Source organism: Triticum aestivum, chromosome 4B (assembly GCF_018294505.1).
Source record: "Triticum aestivum cultivar Chinese Spring chromosome 4B, IWGSC CS RefSeq v2.1, whole genome shotgun sequence".
Classification (NCBI taxonomy): domain Eukaryota; kingdom Viridiplantae; phylum Streptophyta; class Magnoliopsida; order Poales; family Poaceae; genus Triticum; species Triticum aestivum.
The window spans coordinates 668,433,416-668,451,549 of record NC_057804.1 but is presented as its reverse complement, the minus strand read 5'-3'; positions in this window follow the sequence as shown (position 1 = coordinate 668,451,549).

The window sequence follows — 18,134 nt, the reverse complement described above, 5'->3', positions numbered from 1 at the left end:
AACTATGCCTTGCTCACTCAAAAAATTGACCAGTTGAATTTTTTGTTGTTTTGTTTGCAAGATCTGTGGTAGTCTGAACAATACTAAACTTCAGTATGAATCATGATGAATTTTGCGCGAGGGTCTAAAACTTACATGTGATGGTAGTTCTGCTTTGTAATTAAAAGAACACTCTTAAATATTGCATTGAAAGACAATCACCCAGTTTTGGTCAGTTTAAAAAAATATATAATCGGTGTTGCTATTGTACATAACCCAAAGTCTATTATATCAATTGCAAGTTTTTCTTAAAGAACTGCATTTTGACATGCATAAATTATCTCTCGAGATAAGCTTCTTCAGTTTACTAATTTTCCTACTAACTGTGATTTTCATGAAGGGACTAAACAGAGCAAAGGGAAGAAAGAGAATGGACCAATATTGGAGGAGTTGAGTGCATGAAATAATCTGTTGATCTTATAGTAATTTAAAACTATTTAACCTTTTACCAGCAAAAAATATTAAGTTTATATTTGATGATTACCATGGATAAATAAAATAAATATACTTTCTAACTTACATTTTGAATGGTTACATAAACTTTACATAAACAGTTTACATTGCCTACTTTTTTCACATGATTGTGAAAATTTAGTTTGCTAGCAATTGATATACCTATTAAGTACGACTTGGTAATACTATCATCATCTATATTTGTTCTTCCCTATGACCCATGTGAATCAGCATGAAACATCTCTTCGGAATATGACTCTGTTACAAATAAAATTCGTTTTTGATTGTAAAAATTCAAACAATTGTCTCTCTTTGAACATTTTTAAATATTTCATATTTTCCAATAGGAAAACTTAACAGGTGTTTTCATCTATTACTTGTAGCTATTTACATACATGCAAGGGCCTAGTGAAGACATGTACATACCATAACAGTTTTACATTTCTCGTGACAGATACCCAAGGCCTACATATTATGGCTGACAGCTACTTCATGGAATCAGTAAGATGGACTTAGAAGACAGGCATGGATAAAATAACGAGGTCATAAAATAGAAAGGAATATCTGTTAAATTGTTATGCTTACTTAGCTTGTTGTTAAACTTAGGACTGTTCACTAAATTATTGAACCGTATTCCAACATATAACGTATTTAAGATTATGAATTTTAATTTGCATTGCAAAATTAGGCAGTGAGAACTGTTCATCGGTACAAAAGCTAGGTGTGTGGCACAATTGTAATCTAAATAATAGACTCATAGGCTAAAATATGTGTATAAACAATTTATAATTAGTTCCAGCCCACTACAAACAATTTAACTGGTATGATACTTATATAAGCTTGCATAATCTGCAATGGTGTTCTTTATCTGGGATTTGATGGTATAACTATACATATAAAAACTATTAATCTAATAAATAACACGCTATTATATAAGAGAAAGATCCAGAAATTGACATACCGAGAGGAACTCCAATTCTTGATGGTTCTTGCTTACACAACGTAGTCCTCGGAAATCATCCTCCTGGTCTGGTCGAAGGGACAGTAAGGAGGGAGAGGAGGGATGGCATAGTATTTTAATGTTAACATATATATAGTATGCCATGCGGAGGACATCTGGGTATCAGATCATGCCTTGATCCAGTCATGCCGTTAATATTTCTGTATGGCAAGGATCTGTTTCCTTTTCATATCAAATACGCACCTATTAATAATTTAGAAAATATGTCAGAGATTTTAACTTACCAAAAAATTAATATACTTACAATTAAATCAATGCCAATTTGCTTCTTTCTGACTATAAAATCTCTGCATAATATTTTTAAGATATACACAACTAATAAACATATTGATATGTTTTTCCATCAATAAAGAGTTTACAAAGTACGTAATAATAATCTTACTTGTGCCAGAAAAATAGGAGGAATACAAAATTCGATGTAAATCAGCTAACAAATCTTGAGATTACTCTTTTTTATATAACACCAATTGAGATGCATATTGCTTTTTTTCATCCTATGAATCATTCGTTAGTGCCTCTTTTAATTAAATTTTACTTACCACATATGTCTATTCTGTTTAGATAAAGTTCATACATAGAACACATCATATTTTGAATTATATTATATTAGAAGAAGATGTGACTCCCTTAGGGTAACTTAATAATAATTTTCTTCCTCACCAACTAAAATTGGAAAATGTTGGTAACGAATAATAATTTTCAGAACATCCTGGGACAGACTTGTACTTTATGTAGTCAATAAGAAAACACTTTGCCGGGGACTAATTTTGGCTACTATATTCAGGAACACATACAAGATAATCATTGCTTTATCAGAAACATCTTGAGCATGACAGACAAATGTGGATCCTGTGTGAACTTGAAGATTGGTGACAATTGAAGGTACGTACTTTATGACCATTCGATTGTTGGCTTGAAAGTATACATCGTATCGTATAACAATGCATGTATGGATGAACTTATACGATACGAGATTAGCTACAGCAAAAGACAATTAACGACGTGCACAATAATGATAAAATATTAATGAATTTATTTGTTCACTTAAATAATTCACTAAAAAAATGATCAGGAAAGCGCTACGCGCTAATCATGCATTTGGCCAGCAATTATTTAGATCTCTACGTCACAAGCGTTAGGCTTTAGTACTTTAGTGTGACGAAATAGCCCAGATGGTCTGCCATGGCCCACTTAAACACAGGGACATATTGTGGTTCTCCTACTAAAGATTAGTATGTGCATAGTCTACTCATGCCGCCTCTCCCCCTCGTCCTCTATCCTTGATGCATCATGGCGCCTCTCTCCCTTATCCTCTCTCGATTCCAACACTGATCGGGAACCGGAATGTGAAGCCCGATTTCTAGCTTGAGAAGCTAGACCCCTTGCCGGAATAAGTTGCTTTGTCGTCGGAGCGGTTGAATCCTCGTAGGGTACGAGATATGATTTTGGGTGCGATTGTTTTTTTGGCTGATTCGCTCGACCCCTCACCGGTTAAGCTGATTTATCTCCGAAGGACATGACTGCCCGTCTTTTTGAGCATCTACGGTGAAAGCTAGGTGCTAGGCCAATGCCCAGCGCTTAACCGCGCAAAGGCGAGCGCCTGACATCGCCTTTCTGAACAGTAAAACCGACAACGTGATGCGATGTTGCTGCCGTACAGTGAGGGCTTCTGAGTCTATATGAAGGATGTCCTTGCTGGGAGCCAGTCCTATGACGACTTCGATGGCCGGTCGTGTATGCCGCACGAGTTGCTAGGTGCTACAATCGTGTCGGCGTTAATTAACTGGACAGCAGGATGGTGCCTAGCATACGCCATCTATATAGCCAACAAAAGCAGTCAGTATTGAATTGACAACATATGTAGTAGGTGCCAACTGCTTGTGAATAAATAAACTTATAAACTATAAGAACTAATCTCTTATAATAATCAAATGCCATCATACATTTGTTCTTATTACTCTAAATTCTATATCACAATGTGTTTCGGAAAATTAGTAATGCAACAAATATGATAGCGAACCAAATTTTAGGTAATACAAAACACCGAAAAAGTCTTACAAATTCTTAACCAAAAAGCAAAATTATACTTTCCATCCCTAACCAAACATAAATTTATTAAGGAAGCAGTCCTCCTTAGCCGCTAATATATCTCAATGCTGCTCTAACTTGCATAGAAGCATATTTAGTTGTTCAAAACCCTCAAGGCCGCCGTAATCTCCTGAGGGATGTTTCCAGCAGCTAGATTGTCTTTCACCATGAGCATCTGGACTACCACTTGGCTCCTGAGCATAATTGGATCCTAGAAACAATGAAACAAATCCACCTTTAAACGCTGAAGTGGTTGGATTATAAATGGCACATTAAAACTCATCGTAAAGATAATTACTGTAGTGTTCATCCAGGTCATGCTACGCAAAGAACCTAGCTGGTGGGCCAACTCTTGTAGAACTAAGAAACCCGAGTCTTTGCTGTGACAAACAGAATAAAAACTTGAGATTTCTACATACTGCATCTTATTCATTTGAAATTTTTATTAAATTACCGCCGAAAATTGAATGACATATTGTCTTGTCGCCAATCCATGAGTTCGGTGTTCCATCCAAGGACCCTAGCCTGCAACACTTCATTGAGTTCTTGCTTCAAAATAGTGATCTCCTTCATCATCTCTTTGTTGTGAGTGCTATTTCCCACTTGTCGTACGTCTAGTGATGGATTAAATATGATAACCCTTCTCCTCATCCGATTTATCACAAGTAGACCATACGAGGAATCCGGGATAGACAACAGAAGTAGATACTACAGAAGGTCAACACAGGTTAATTGCTATCAGGAAAGAAAACACAATTTAGGAATTAAAGACTCTTATAATTGTGGAGTTGAACACATCATATCTAGGAAAGGGTTGTAGAATAGCATTGTTGATCAGCGTCGAGGTGCGCTGCCCTTGCGGCATCCAGGAATACCTTAGAGCTCGTGATTGAGCATGAAACTGCATGTCAAAATAATGTTTTCCTCCAACCATGTTGGTGCCTGCATGCCTCTCTACTTCAGCGCTCGCAAGCTTACGAACAACGAGATTGAAGCATTCGGGATGTAGGCTTGCTGAAGTAACAAATAGTGTGTCCTTCAGCATTCTGAGGCTGATTTCGATCCGGTACGGTGTATCGCTTCTTATCCAGATTGAGCTGCACGTAAAAATACATAAAAATGGTTAGCACTATGAGTGGTACTTTAAACCATAAATTGTTCATATGGTAACATTTTCTAGATAATCTAATAGCTATGAGCAGAACGTAATATTTTGATAAACTATAGAGCATGAAAATTTTTGCAGCACCTTCTAGCAAAAGCTAAAATTAAATAATAATTTCTCTGTAAGAAAAATATTAATTTGTTAGAAATTAAGAGCAGGAAAATTTAGGTAGCACCCATTATACCAAGTTTGCTGGCTGTTCAAAAACAATATTAAATTGTTGTACAATATAGTAAGGACATTAAGTTTTTCAACATTTGTACTGCAAATAATATTAGCATTTTGTTATTCATTACATACGGTTGATGTGCAACGGAAATACTGCCAAAACATTTAACAAAAATAATTTTGTACTGATGGCCGCAAAAAGTAAGATTTAATCTAAAGAAAAACAAATCAAGCAATATCATACTCCTATATCAAACAGAGTCTGCTGTGTACGACCTAGTTCTAATGAGATTTCTTTACAGAAAATAAACATACAATAGCATAACTTACTCTAGTGTCTGCTCATCATGAACGCCGTTCATAAAGCCGAAAATATATTCGAGTGCATCCTCCACGAAATGCCTTGGTGGGGGCAGAAGATGCAGGGGTGCGGGCAAATCCTCCTGGGGGTCGGCCACAGCATCGTGGAGCTGGAGGGCAGCCTCATTGGGGTCGGGGGCAGCGGCATCCACGGTCGCCGGCGCATTGCTTCCAATGATAGGCTCCATCGCTGATCGATATGCGTGAGTGATCGTTCACTGAGGTGTCTTGGCAATTAGGATGTCGATGCAGCATATATATAAACGGATATATTTTTAATGCTATTTATTGCCTGCCAAATATATCAAGTCGTTTTTAAGACGTAGATGATTCTTTCTAATTATAAAAAATCATGACGGGGGCGTATCAGATCTTTCTCCTTTTTTATAGTTGAATATTTTGTTCCTAACGATTGCCATATTTACAGTTCAATCTCAACGAATCAAAAAAAATCAACCTTTGTATAAAACCAGATATCCCGAATTAAGTACGCGTACAAAAAATACATACTGCCATAATAGCTACACGTAGAGTTGACAAGCAAAAAGAAAACACACTCTAATAGAAATGATTGTTCTGTGTGAATACATTATTATTCCAAATGCAGATAAAAGGACCGAGGGAAACGAGCTATTTAATGAGCCGTGTTGAAAAGCAAACTCATCTACTGTCCATTTTTCCTGGCTACAACTGCAGCATTGACGTATGATAGTGTTTCGTCAAGTGTCATTAAGCAGGCTTCATGGATATCTACAAAAAACAATTTGTTAGTACTAATAACATCGTAACATAGAAATGAACAAAAAGCCATAAAAATCAAAATAGTTTATAGAACTTACCTTGAAGATGATCAACATCATCATTAATGTCGGGGGAGAACAAGAATGTGCTCTCCCTCATAGTTTCCAGGCACTTATCCCTCCGGTTTAGCTGTATATACGTAACTGCAATTTTCTCGAACAAATTTTCAGTGCACTACAAGTGGTACAAGTGACGACCAGCATGCCCTTGACTTAGGCGTATAAAAAGTATCTCCCGTCTGGAATGATAAAGATATGTTGATGGTAGTCAACTATCAAATATTAATAATCATATAAAACCTAAAGTACTGATTGGAGTTTACCGAAAATTCATGATGCCTATCTCAACAAATGGACCCGCCGTCTAGATACTGAATCCCACCTATGTTGTATCCTACCAGCATAGACAAGAATACCAAGAACATCTGGAAAAATTAAGTCTGGGTGAGACAAAATGTTAAATCGATAAATATGCAAAAACAAACTAAAAGATGTTGCACCGGTAATGGTTTTGTCCCGTAGCAAGGATATGGCACCAAGTTGTGGGAAAAAAGGTGGACAGATTGTCAATGCAATACTGTGCACCGATGTCCCAACCATGGTTATAGCATTTAGTTCAATGACAAACTCCATGCATAGATACCAAAAGTGACCATCTAGCATTTCCGTGGGGTTTATCCCGACGCTACTGAAGTCATATGTTAGCCCGGTCTGCAGAATGGCGTTGAATCGATAAGCTTGGTTGCTGAAGGCAATTTCTTCAATCTTTGTTCCCTAGAAATTTTTAAAAATTCAGATAACAAGACTTTAGAACACATGCGTATATACATTAAAAAAGGTTGATATATTTAGTGATCACTAATCTCATACTTCCTGGTCCAGAAGTATGCAACGAAAGCATGGGTTTCCCATTGCATGCACCCTGATATGGGACTTCCACATCACCTTAGCTCGAATGATCCAACATCTGTGATAGATATGTTCCATCTGTACACTTTGAAAATTCAGGTACCTACATAAAATAATACAAAATGATGGGATAAACAAACGGTGAAGTCAGATAAGCGTGCATGAAGATCTGTACACTTGCCTGTTCATCGGAGGGATGATGGGATCCGGTGGATTCGCCATCACCCTCCTCGAGGGCCTCGAGCTGTACGATATCACCATGGTCAGGGAGCTAATGGATGAAGTGTTAAAGAAATATAGAGGGGCGCACGGGCATATATAGTCCAAGGGGCCCATAGGCGAGAAAATCAACATTCTTTCAATATTTGCATGTGGTCGTCTAGAAAAAAAAACCTCTACTATCGAAACGATTATAAATAGTAAGTTATGAGAGTTCTTTGGCAACAAAAAATTTATTGCTAAAACTTTTTGAATCAATTAATTATTTATAGATATTTGAGATTCTTAATCTGATCAAAATCATGTCAATTATTTCACCTGTATCATTGTTTCCTTTTCGCCTGTGAATACGCTATATTCAATATAACAAACCGCGGGAATATAATGATGACTTCAGATTTTTAGTTAGAAGCGCAATAATTGGATATATCAACATAATTAAGGTGATAGTGCGTTAAGGTAAGTGTATTCACGCAATTAATATATTACCGTTAATTACAAACATGTAATCAATTAAAAAATCGATTATTTACTCAGCTTTTATTATACTATAGTCATGCAATTAATATATTACCATGGATTCACTAATATTTTGTCGATAAAATATATTACCATTAATTACAAACATGTAATCAATTAAAAAATCGATTATTTACTCAGCTTTTATTATACTATATGTTTATTTATAATATCCCAGGATATTTGATTTTAGTACATGTGATGAGACGTCGTTGTGTTACTTTGCAACTACTATTTTACGGGCATTTTAAAATAGTCACAATTTCGTTGGTTGCGGTTGCATGCACAATTGAGAATGCGCGTGAAAAGCTAACTTCGATTTGTTTTTTAATTAGCGTCTCTTTTTTAATTTGAATCGGTATGCACTGTGTAGTAACAGCCGCACATTCAAAACCAACATGCTTAATTGAGCAGCCTGTGCGTTTTGTGACATAAGTTAGTTAATACAACACAAACGCAGTCGATGCCATTTGTAATATCGATGGAAGTACGGATTACAACATTTGTACCGTGTATTCATATAAGAAAAAGAAAAATATAGCATGTTAGGCGACAAAACTCAAAGGGAAGATCAAAAACAGAGAGTAAGAAAGCAAGCATGAAACAATATCTGTTCTTTATTCATACTTCCATAGTTTGACTCCAAATTGATTACAATGCAAAATGCTCTTAAGGAGCGTTGAAACATAAAACATAAAAAGTTGTAAAGAATATTGTATAACTCCTCATGATTGCTCCTTTCAAGGCATTTCCGTCTTCTTGTCGCATGCTTGCATGTGCTTCACAACCATATATTCCAACTGATTGATCTTCTTTATGAGAGTTTGCATCAGCTTGTTGCTCTCCTTGGTTGCCTGCAGAATTTGATCATTTCTAGTAGCCCAACCGTCCCCCAAACCTTCTTTCCTATCGTCTTTCCTAACGGGATATCTACTACTAATAGTCAGGTTAATAGGCTCGACGTGATTATGCATCCTAAGCCTTTTTGACTTTGGTGTGTTACCCTCAGCAGAGGGACGCATCGGCGTAGTGCCGTCATGATCTTCCAGTACACCGAGATCTTCACTTCCTTCTTCCTGCCAACGAATATCCTAAATAGCATCATCGCTGAACCGAATTGAACTGTTCGATGACGCCATGTGAGAGGAGGATGGAGTGTCAAGAAATCGTTTAACTTGTTCAAGAGAGGTCTGGCAAGGTCGCTGGAACAGTTGATCAATATATAAGGGTCTCTAGGAAGCTCTGATTATGAAATTGGTAAACAAATCGACTGATTTGGTCATGATCAAATATTAATTAATGGGATCAATTTTGTGATTCGGTGAGTAGAACCTACTATATGATTACAAGACAAAAAAGATAACCTGTCTTAAGATTTCATGTGTGATAAACCGAATAGGAACTTTTTTTTCAAGGAAGCAAATAAAATAGTTAACATGCACGTATTGTTTTAGTGACAGGATATCAGAGATTCGCGAAATATCTGCCTATAATTTCATAATTAATTAGAATTTTACACACCAGACGATTCTGATAATAAATAGCTCTTTGTATAGAAAAATGTTTGTTAGTTTTGTAATATCTTCTTTTACATTTTTAGTACAACGTTGTTTTGTTTCAGTATGTCATTTTTAGCATACACAACAAAAAATACAATCTGAAGGCGGAAATATTTCTACGGAAAATTAATTAACTTAGCACACACGATGGAGTATGTTTCCAACATTAGGGTTGTGGTTTTTTGAAATACTAATAAAACAAAGTAAGTCGTTATTCATAGTTGTGCTAAGTGAATTTGTGTTACAAAACTATATTCTGATGAACATGAATGTTATAAGCGTATTAAATATACAAAAGAAACATATCTAATTTAATACATGAACATATCTGAAATTGATTGACATGATCTCTACCAATTGCTGAGAGAGCCGATATTAAAGCTTAGGTTATTTCATATTGTTGTGTTATGACATATTGTCCATTAATAATCACAACCGTGCTCCGCTTTATTATGTTTATGCAAAACAACACATCAATCTGAGCACCAACGTCTCTACCGATGATATAGCTTTGTTGCTACTAAAGAAATATAAGGATTTAAGCAATAGTTAAATTTTTTACCATTGGTTGAACAAATTATCCGTAATTCCATAACAATCAGATATAATACAAACAAAAATCAGCCTGTAAAGACTTCCTTGTAAACGATTTTCGTCATGGAGCTAAGCACTGACAGGTAGGTCTTTTGCGCTTTTTAGAATTCTTAGACTGCTTATGGCCCTTCTCCTTCGGCTTGTCCTTCTCAATGAGGATCTTTACGTTGCTCTTTGCGGTCGCTCGAGACAATACGATGTAGAGTTGACCATGTGAGAACACTGGATCAGGTAGGTACACACCAACAATCGGTATGGTCTGACCTTGAGCCTTGTTAATCGTCATAGCGAAGCTGATCCTTATAGGAAACTGCTCCCTCTTAAACTTGAATGGAAACATGTCGTTGTCGGATGGGCACAAAGGTATTCTAGGAAGGAAAACCCTCCTACCTGCGTGTTGTCCAATCACAATTTCTGCGTCAATGGTGTTCCTCTCAAAACCTCTGACAACAAGCTTTGTCCAGTTACACAAACCATTAGGTGGATCAATGTTCCTAAGGAGTATGACAGGGCAGTTCATCTTGAGTTTGAGTGCATGCGGAGGAAGTCCGTTTGGAGTCAATCCGTTCAGAAACCCAGGAGCATAGTATCCATATGGATCGTCCTCCACACTGTCAAAGCTATTGTAAATTACTTCATCTCCGTGAAAACGCTCTATCATGCGTGTGTTTATCTTGTCGACGTTGTCATTGGTTGTGGAAAGGATTGCGCGAGATGTCATGTAATTCGAATCAGTCATGTTGTCATCTAGACTCGGAAACACGTGTTCAATCAGCTTCTCTAGGTCGTCAGCATCGCGTGTAGATGGCAGACAGATGTCATCAGGGAGTAGTATATTGCCCTGATCGTCTGCTTCCTCGGTGCCATTGCCGATCCTAAGCAAGTAATCTGCAAACCACGTGTCATTATGAGCCCTCATGTTGGTGATGAGTCGAAGTTTCCACATACACTTCCATAGATGAGAACTCCGGAGGGTTGCATCAATTATCTGGCCACGCGACCCCCCTTCTGATAACTGGAAGCACCTGCCTAAAGTCACCGCCAAAGACAACAGTCTTTCCTCCAAAGGGTATGTCACGTGTTCCCATGATGTCACGCATGCTATTGTCCAATTCCTCAACCGCCTGTCGTTTAGTCATGCTGGCCTCATCCCATAGTATCAACGATGCCATCCTTAGTAGCTTTGCGGTCCCACTCTGCTTGGTGAAGCTGCACGAGGCTCTGTCGTCACAACTCAATGGTATCTTGAACCTAGAGTGAGCAGTCCTGCCGCCAGGCATGATAGAAGCGGCGACACCTGAGGTTGCGGTGGCGATAGCAATCTTGCCCTCGCTCCTCAACTTGGCGAGCAACTCCCTATAGAGGAAGGTATTCCCTGTACCTCCAGGGCCATCAACAAAGAATACCCCCCAAGACCGAGTTCAACAGCCGCTAGTATCTCGTCGTATGCCACCTTCTGCTCAAAGTTTAGTGAAGATGCCAATTTTGTGTCGTCTACGTCAAACTCGATGGTTGATTCCTCAATGACCTCTCTCGCCTCTCCCTCAGTTGGGTCAAAGGCATCATCGATGCTTGGAAGCGAAAAAATCACTTATGTCTTTACCCATGGACTGCAACATACCCTTGATGTCAAGCAACACCATTTGCTCCACCTCTTTCGGGGACGTCCGTGTTCGACGGTAGTCATCAGACATAGGCTCGACGTGTCTATCCAATAAACCTTGCATGTCGCCTGGCTCGCAGTGCACCAAGATGGTTGCGAAGAGCCTCCTAACAGAACAAGGCATCGCCCACTGCTCTGCTTCAGTAAGACAGTCGTCGAGCATGCTGTCTGCCTCGATGAGTCCCAACCTTTCAGTAGCATCTCTAAAGCTCTCACAAACCAGGCCGTCCACGGTGAGCAAGTCCTGAAAGGATGTTTTTACGGTAACATGGTTGAGTATAACACGCAGGTAATATCGCTCCCCCTCAGCAGGATTGGCAGAGACAATACGACCTATTTGAAAATGCTCCACCCGCGGCCTCCAACACTTTGTTTTCTTTTGCCATGTAAAGCTTCCCGGAAAATCTTTGTACAATAGTTTCCAAGCCCAAGGGTGTTCCTGGTTAGCCTTGAAATACTCCGCTAACATCGATTTCGATGCATTTCCGGACGCGACAACATTCTTCAAGTCAGCCTGTGCATTGAATGCAACCCTGTGCATATTCGGGAGATGAAGAGGCAACTGCAAGATAGGAGGGTAATTGGCGCAAAGTGGAAAGCCAAATATCCTCCACCTAGCCTCCGGAGGTGTGATCCACCTTGCGTCAACGTATCTCTTGATCTCATCAATGTTACCATCGGTGTCAGGCTGGTCGATGCTGAAAGAAGCCTTATCATGGCCCTTGTAAATGTACTTGTAAAGATATTTGATGGCCTTTATGCTCGAGCAGACCTCAACGTTGATGTGGCAATTGAACATCCGCAAAAGGTATGGGTTATAAGGCACAACCCATCTGTTGTCCAACATCTTCCCTCGGACCTTAGCACTCCTTCCATCGTCTCTACGTCGATAGACTGGGTACGAGTCCTTCCCCTGTGCTGTGTTTTCATTGAACGGCCGCGAGTATCTGCACTTGCATCCGTTTTCTTGCATGCAAACATTCTTCGGGTTGAGAGCACCGCATGGTCCGTGCATCATATGTTTTACCACCATTGCATACAATTCCGGATACTTATACTTGTCTGGGAGCTCTGCGGAAATGAGACGGTCATACTGCTCCGGGACGATAAGCTTATATGTTGGGTCCATGATCAACAAAAAATGTGCATGTGGGAGGCCCCTTTTTTGAAACTCGACAACATACACATATGCGACAACAACACCCAGGTTGTGCTTCTTGAACAACATGTCCTTCATAGCCTCTAGTTTGCCGAAGAACACGCGAGCCACAAGATCAGGTTGGTCTTGTACCGTCCGACCAGGCAGCAACTCATTTGTTATCTCTTCCCATTTAGGATTGCAAGTCATGGTCAAGAAGATGTCAGGCTTCCCGTATGTATGGAAAATTGCCATGGCATCCATATGCCTCTTCTTCATGTCGCGGTCGCCACCAGGGTATGTTCCAGGGAGAACTATTCTTACCCCAACAGCGCTTGCTCGTGTCTCCCCCGATGTGATCGCATCAACAACTCCTTTATACAAGTCGTCACGAATCTACGTCTGGTTCTTCCTGTACCACCTCAACCGACAACTTTCAATCTTGACGTACATGTCGACGGCCCATTCCTGCAAGAGGCGTGCTCCACAGAGTATGGGATTAAAGATCGCAGGCCATGTCTGCAGCATGTAACAGTAGTAGTCTCTGACAGAGACGCACAACATGCTGTTGCCCTCTGCACATGATTGAGTACCATCAAAATGAGGATATAATCGACAAATAAAATATTATTTGTAGAAAAATGGGACGCAGACGCCATACCTGCATCCTCATCATCATCATGGACCAGTTGAGGATTTTGTACAACCTCCCAAGGAACATCACGTTTAGGTATCTTCGGATGCCAACCTAGTTCCCCCCTTGGATAGAATAGGGGATAAGACAAAGGGTCATATGCTTCGGAGGTCACACGTATACTGTGTCTTTCATTGTTATTACCACAAAGTGTTATCCTCCGGTCAAACCTTTTTGCTATGTCGCCGCCCTCAACCCAAATTGCAGTGACTTCAGATGACAACGGTCTGTTATATCTTCTTTGGTCAAGCCTTTTATCGGTGTTTAGGTCTATCAGGTAATCATCGAGGTTGTCCTTGTGTGCACCCAAACTCCTAAATTGCTGGGAGTATGGGTTTTCTTTGAGTATGTCTACTAACTTCTTCATGACATCCTAGTCTAATTGCTTGGTGGCCGCCTTACAATGAGTGATGGTTGGGTCATCATCATAGAAGTACAACTTCAGATGCTCAGGACGGGAGCTAGGCCCGAACGAATGCACATTGTGGTAGATGGTGCCATGTGCCCGGAATGTGTACACCCCAGACTTCATGTTTGTGTAGTTCTCATCAAGGCTGACGCCAAGGGTTGTGAAGGCGAAATGCCCGTTGAAGAAGCGTATGTTCTCCCGAAAATGTCTAGAGTCTGCATCCATGCTTGACCATAGCCTCATCAGCTCTGGGATTGGCTCCGGTTTTCTAAGTTTGATCTGGCCATTGCGACAGTAGAAACCGTCAGTCTCAGACACAAACTTTTTGTCCTTGCATTGTTTGCAGTTTGAGTCGAGCTTCAGGATGTGAGTGGTGTCTGGGAAGTTTGTGTAGACAAAGTCTAATGGATCAACCTTGCTAGGTATAGCAGACGACATGATTGCTTCCTTGTCATCCTCCAAGGTGTCATTATCGGATCCTACGTGCATTTGTTGAAACATGATGTTCGAAACATTATTAACTACTAACTATAATTATGATAAAGATCCACAAACTCATAGTTTATAGCTGACAATACCTTCCCCGCGAAACATGTAGTACTCCTCATCCATAAAGTCGGATGGTGTTGTCTCATCGCCCAAGATGCAGTCTCGGAACCCATCGATGTCGTCTGCATTATCTCCCCGATGAATGTGACAATAGACAACGTCATGTCAGATGAGGGTTGGTGAGAATGAGCACAACAATGTGACAATAGAATTATCATACCATTGGTGCTGCCAATGAAATTCGGCATGCTCGTCGGAGAGTCATCATCAGATGAATCATCTTCAGTGGCCCGAGAGAGGGGTTTTGTTTGGGATAAGTTTGCTAGGTCTGGACGTGGGAGTGCGAGGGATTCTTTGCACGGGGTGTTTTTTTTGCAGCATAAGTTGCCTTTCTTTTTGCACTTAACTCCCCCTTCTCTTTGCTGCATGCCCTCCATTCTCGCAGTGTGCTATTTTTTCTTCAAGATCGATAGTTCCGTGCTCTAGATGTTTCCGATATGTTGCTCGCCTCCGTGTGTTTGATTGCTCCATTTGATCAGGAGTTAAGTTAGTTCTGCGCTGCTTACCACGCTGCTTCCTAGGTAGTTGGTTATCATGAATGACATCTGTTGTGATTGTAGTGGTATGAGGCAATACCGCCTCATCTTGTGACAATGATGTATAGGTGGACCTAGTTGGGTCGGCTGGTTATACAACAGTATAAAACGCTAATTAGTACTGCATTAATTGGTCATTGATACAAAAGGTACCAGCAGATTATGTAGGTCATATCAGCTGACTCCTTCCGTCCATTTTCATAAGGTCTTAATGTCTAATCAAAAGTCATACGAGGGATAGATGAAACACTGAGTTCGTAAAGATTGTTTTGAATGCTTACTTATTAAAAATATGTATTCAAAAACATTAGGAATATATATACTATCAAAAGGGAGCAGAATCAAAAGGCATTCTAACCTGAACTTGTAAGGGCAGGAAGGTTATCATCTTTGTGCTTCACGGTAGCTCGCCCTTGAGCCTTGATCTGGCTATTTTTGTCGACAAGGAGCATAGAGTGAGCTTGTACCCCATTGGTGATATCACCGAGAGCGCTCCGTGGAACATTTTGCATACCTGCAATATGGTTGCAGGTGTCATACTCATGTATTCTCAGATAATAATCATACTGTTATCAACAAAGGGAGTATATTCAATCGACGTCTGGGCTGTAATGTACAAATAGTCGTACCCGACATGTCAACGGCAGGCAGATTTTGATAGAGATGCTTGCGGCGGCATCATCATATTTTTTTTGATAACCATCTACCAACGGAGCTTTCATCTGTTCCTTGTTAATGTCAGCATTTTCCTTGTTCTTAAGATACGTTGCCCGCCTCCGCGCATTTATTAGCTCCCTCTTGTCATCTAGTAATAGATGCATGAAGGTGTGAGAGTAGTCAATGCAGGAATGTACATTGTTTTGATTTAAAATCAAACAGTCATACCAGATATCGAAAGGTCAGGTTGACTTTCAGCTTCCTCCTCTTTTTTCTTCCGATAAGCAGCTAGCCTCTTGGCGTTTATTTCCTCCCTTTTTTCAGCAGACAAGATAACTTTCTTAGATGGTTTGGAGACATTCACGACAGATCCTGTAGTCATGTGCTTGGATGTTGAACCGGATTGGGGTAAAACTTGAGGAGTTGCATTAATGTTTACGTGATTTCCTCCATATATATGAGTCACATCTAGAGCCTCTGGAACAAAACCAAAGCAAAATGATAATGTTCTTAGTATGTTATTGAACATCTGCAACACAACCTCTATAAGATAGATACGGTTCAGAACGAAAGACGAATCTAGTAATACCATTTACACTTTGTGCTACGGCTACGGCACATTCGTCAGTGAGACAACTGAGAGACACAAACGTTGATGAGGTTGCCGGGTTGCCTGCTTGATGTAAAAATAACGGATAGTGGTAAAAACGGCTCAGTTTAGTACTATCCTAAGAGTAGAGAGTACTCATTATGTTTTATACTAACCTGAGTTCAGTGGTATCACCATCATCGGTGGGTTGAGGAACAACAACAACTGCGGTCTGTTCAGTGATGGACTGATCTGAAATTGGTTCATACAAGTAATTGAGATTTAGTTCATCACACAAAGAGAATATAATTATGAGTACTCTCCCCGCACATCCTCATACCTGGACTAATAGGGTGATTATACGGAACAACCGTTTGTGCAGTGGGTTCTAGTGTCAACCGTTCTGAGTAGCATTCATACAAGTTAGCGAGATACAATTGAAAAATAAATAGTACTAAATCATGGGAAATCGATGATCTAGTAATAGATGCAGCAAGGTGCGAGAGTAGTCAAACAGGAATGCACATTGTTTTGATTAAAAATCAAATAATCATACCAGATATTGAAAGGTAAGCTTGACTTTCATGCTTCAGTTTCTCTGCTTCCTCCTCTTTTTCCGCCGATAAGTAGCTCGCCTCTTGGCTCTTATCTGCTCCCTTTTTTCATTAGATAAGATACCTGTTTTAGTTTTTTTGGAGACATTCACGAAAGATCCTGTAGTCATGTGCTCGGATGTTGAAACGGTTTGGGATCAAACTTGAGCAGTTGCCATAGTGTACAGGTGTATTCCTCCATCAATAGGAGACACATCTAGAACATCTGGAACAAAACAAAAGCAAAATGATATTGTTCTTAGACTGTTCTTGAACATCTGCAACACAACCTCTATAAGCATGATACGGTTCACAACGAAAGACGAATCATGTAATACCGTTTACACTTTGTGCTAAGGCTGTGGCACACTCGTGTGTGCGACAACTGAAAGGCACAAAAACTCAATAATTGCCAGGTTTCCTGTTTGATGTATAAATAACCGAGATTGCCGGGTTTCCTTTTCAATATGTTTTATGCTCACCTGAGTTCAGATCGGGAGGCCGCTGAACACATGTGATATCACCATCAGTGGGTTGGGGAACAACCGGGTCTACGGTCTGTTCAGGTATGGACTGGCCTGGAGCATGGTTCATACAAGTAACTAAGATTGAAGTCACAAACTTAAGAGAATAAAATGATGAGTACTCTATCCGCACAGCCTCATACCTGGACTAATAGGGTGATTATCAACAACGTTTGTCCCATCCATATGATATCCTACACCTTCAGTACTCACAAGTTCATTATCGGGAAGAACCGGTTGTCTAGACGGTTCAAGTGTCAGCCCATCTGAGTGTCGTTCATACAAGTAAGAGAGATCAAATTGACAAATAAATAGTATTAAATTATGGTAAATTGACAATCCGCCTGTCATAAATGGGGTATTCAGGTTGTTCTCACCATCATTTGTCCCATCAAAATTATCTGCAACAATGTCATTACAGGAAATCACAATCGGGATATAGCTTGACATGTGCGGCAAGTTTTTTAGTCAAACATTTACCTCTAGGTAGACCTGACGATGTTATATGTACTGCAGATTTTCTTTGTGGATTCCCCATACTTACCTACAAGCAAAGATTTCATACTATTAACAATGGCTTGTGAACTGAAGTTGTCTACCATCTTCATGATCTTATTTTGTTATGTTTCCTACCGTTTAAGCAGGTATACATCAGTCCTGGCCTCCGTATTGGGAGGTTTTCTGTAAACAGTCTTGTTCTGAGGGAAAAGTACTTCCAGCCCCTAAATTGTTTGATGTATTAAGTGGTTTCATGCACTTACGTTCGGGAACTTGGAGACAACATTAATTATTGTTTGATATAATGGACTATGCTTATTGGACAGGATG